This window comes from Myotis myotis, unplaced genomic scaffold, assembly GCF_014108235.1.
Source record: "Myotis myotis isolate mMyoMyo1 unplaced genomic scaffold, mMyoMyo1.p scaffold_m19_p_4, whole genome shotgun sequence".
NCBI lineage: Eukaryota > Metazoa > Chordata > Mammalia > Chiroptera > Vespertilionidae > Myotis > Myotis myotis.
In genome coordinates this window covers 57,320,922-57,324,540 of record NW_023416346.1, presented here as the reverse complement: position 1 = coordinate 57,324,540, position 3,619 = coordinate 57,320,922, and the positions used below count along the sequence as shown (strand labels likewise).

Genomic DNA, 3,619 nt, shown 5'->3' with positions numbered 1-3,619 from the left:
TGGTGTATGATCTTTTTGATGTACTGCTGGATCCAATTTGCTAAGATTTTGTTGAGGATTTTGGCATCTATGTTCATGAGGGATATTGGCCTGTAATTCTCTTTCATTGTGTTGTCTTTACCTGGTTTTGGTATTAGGGTGATGCTGGCTTGATAGAATGAGCTTGGAAGTGTTCCTTCCTCTTGAATTTTTTGTAGTTGTCTGAGGAGTATAGGTTTTAGTTCTTCCTTGAATGTTTGGTAAAACTCCCCTGTGAAGCCGTCAGGTCCTGGGCTTTTATTTTGCTGGAAACTTTTTGATGACTGCTTCAATTTCTTCCATAGTTATTGGCCTATTGAGATTTTTAGATTCTTCCTGATTGAGTTTTGGAATGTTGTATTTTTCCATGAATTTTTCCATTTCCTCCAGGTTGTCTAGTTTGTTGGAGTAGAGTTGGTCATAGTGTTTTTTAACAATCATTTGTATTTCTGTGTAGTCTGTTGTTATTTCACCTCTATCATTTCTGATTTTGTTTATTTGGGTCATCTCTCTTTGCTTCTTGGTGAGTCTGGCTAGAGGTTCATCAATCTTGTTTATCCTTTCAAAGAAGCAGATCTTGGTTTCATTGATTTTAGGTATTGTTTTTTTGGTCTCTATGTCATTTATTTCTGCTCTAATCTTTATTATCTCCTTCTTTCTGCTCACTCTGGGCTTTTCTTTTTGCTCTCTCTAATTCTTTGAGATGTAGATTTAGATGATTTACTACCATTTTTTTCTTGTTTTTTGAGATAGGCCTGTAGAGCTATTAACTTCCCTCTCAGGACTGCTTTCATTGTGTCCCCTAGGTTCTGGATTGTTGTTTTTTCATTGTCATTAGTTTCCAGGATGTTTTTAATTTCTTCTTTCATCTCATTGGTAACCCAATCAATATTTAATGACATGCTATTCAGCTTCCAAGTGTTCGAGTATTTTGAGTTGTTTTTATTGTAGTTTATTTCTAATATTATGGCCTTGTGGTCTGAGAAGATGCTTGGTATGATTTCAATCTTCTTTAATTTGGGGAGACTTTGTTTGTGACCCAATATGTGCTTTTTTTTTGAATATGTCCCATGAGCACTTGAGAAGAACGTATATTTCGTGGCTTTGTGGTGAAATGTTCTGAAGATATCAATTAAGTCCATCTGACCTATTGAATCATTTAGGATTGCTGTTTCTTTGCCAATTTTTTGTCTAGAGGAGTTATCCAGTGATGTCAGTGGTGTATTAAAGTCCCCTACTATGATTGTATTGTTGTCAGTCTCTCCCTTGATATCTTCCAGGAGGTTTTTTTATGTATTTGAGTGCTCCTGTATTGAGTGCATATATGTTTATCAGGGTTATATCCTCTTGTTATATTGATCCCTTTAGTATTATGACGTGGCCTCCCTTATCTCTTGTTATGGCCTTCACTTTGAGGTCTATTTTGTCCGATATAAGTATTGCTACCCCAGCTTTTTTTTCATTTCTATTTGCCTGAAATATATTTTTCCATCCCTTCACTTTCAGTCTGTGTGAGTCCCTTCTTCTGAGGTGGGTCTCTTGTAGACAGCAAATGTATGGGTCATGTTCTTTTATCCATTCAGGAACTCAATGTCTTTTGATTGGAGCATTTAGTCCGTTTACGTTTAAAGTTATTATTGAAAGATACTTGTTTAAAGCCATTTCTATTTTTTGTGGCTGTTTTCTTTCTGAGCTTTTTATTTCTTCTTTTTACACCAGTCCCTTTAGCATTTCTTGCATTGCTGGCTTGGTGTTGATAAACTCCCTTAGCCTTTTTTTGTCTGTGAAGCTTCTTATTTCCCCTTCAATTCTGAATGATAGCATTGCTGGATAGAGTATTCTTGGATTCAGTCCTTTGCTTTGCATCACTTTGTAAATTTCCGTCTATTCTTTTCTGGCCTGATGTGTTTCTGTTGAGAAATCATTTGATAGTCTAATGGGAGATCCCTTGTATGTAACTTTCTGTCTCTCTCTTGCAGCCTTTAAGATTCTCTCTCTGTCCTGAACATTTGCCATGGTAATTATGAAGTATCTTGGTGTGGGTCTTTTTGGGTTCACCTTGTTTGGAACTCTCTGTGCTTGTGTGACTTTTTTCTTCCCCACCTCAGGGAAGTTTTCTGATATTATTTCTTCAAATAGGTTTTCTAATCCTTGTTCCTCTTTCTGTTGTTCTGGCACCCCTATTAAAAATATGGAACGCTTCACGGATTTGCGTGTCATCCTTGTGCAGGGGCCATGCTAATCTTCTTGTGTTGTTCCAATTTTAGTATATGTGCTGCCGAAGCGAGCACAGTACTGGATTCTTTCCATCTATTTTTGTCACCACTGACTTTTCAACAGGTGTTTTTTGCAATTGGAACAGTTTTTTAAAAAAGAAAAAAGGAAACAAAACCTTTAAATTTCATGCCTCTCTGGTTCCTGCAGGTGACAGAAGATTGACCTCAAGGCAATTGGAAGTCTTGAGATAGCAACACCACATTTACTTGCTTGTCAGGCTTCTAGAAAGCTAAGTGGCCTGGAATATTGTGACTGCACGTAAGTGGGAAGGACCTCAGAGTATCAAGGAAAGTAATTTATACTATAGGAGAGGTGTAGAATGAGTTTTAACCTGGATTTAGATTTACTGATCTAGAATTGCACAATTTTAGGATTACTTCTTCCTTACTGTGGGCTGTTACCTTGTTGCATGTAAACATGTTTACATCTCTTCCATCTTAAAAAATATTTTTTGATCTGAAGTCCACTATTGGCTAATGCCTTATCATTCATTCTCCTTTACACAGCCATGTTTCTTGAAAGAATTATTTACATTCCTTTTCTTTTCTTTCTAACCTCCCTTTTTCCTAATCAACCCATGGCAGTCTGTTTTCACTGCCATCACTTTACTAAATTAGCACTCAATAAGGTTACTGGTGAACTCCATCTTGCTAAATTATATGGACATTCTTCTGGGCTTTTGTATCCTTGACCTTCCTTGCAATGTTTGTCACTGTAGATCCCTCCTTCCTGGATAATATGTTCTTCCTTGACCTCTGTGAGTCCTGATTTTTCTCATCTCTCTCCAGCCACTTATTTCCTCCATGTCTCTCTCTTAATGTTGATGTTTCTTCAAGTTTCCATACTTGATCCTGTTCTTTTTTTTACTCTTCATACTCTCAGTGGCTGAGCTCTTCCTCTCTCATGACTCCCAAATCTAATCTCCTCAGTTCAGGCTTCTCATCTGACCTCCAGATGCAATTGTCTAGCATCTATATCTAGATAACCATTCAATATTATCAAACTTGAGCAACAGCTCTGCAGCATAAGGAAAAAGGAGAAGAAGAAGAAGAAGAAGAAGAAGAAGAAGAAGAAGAAGAAGAAGAAGAAGAAGAAGAAGAAGAAGAAGGAGGAGGAGGAGGAGGAGGAGGAGGAGGAGGAGGAGGAGGAGGAGGAGGAGAAGGAGGAGGAGGAGGAGAAGGAGAAGGAGAAGGAGAAGGAGAAGGAGAAGGAGAAGGAGAAGGAGAAGAAGAAGAAGAAGAAGAAGAAGAAGAAGAGAGAGAGAGAGAGAGAGAGAGAGAGAGAGAGAGAGAGAGAGAGAGAAATGCTTTTCCATTTGAACTCT

At 37.8% G+C, this 3,619-nt stretch overlaps 1 non-coding gene across 1 annotated transcript; it reads right to left on the bottom strand.

The window, feature by feature from the left end:
• Positions 1-2,203: 2,203 nt before the first annotated feature.
• Positions 2,204-2,309, bottom strand: LOC118654794. The gene has a single exon (XR_004967061.1). It is a non-coding gene; the product is annotated as a U6 spliceosomal RNA (small nuclear RNA).
• Between the last annotated feature and the right edge of the window lie 1,310 nt (positions 2,310-3,619).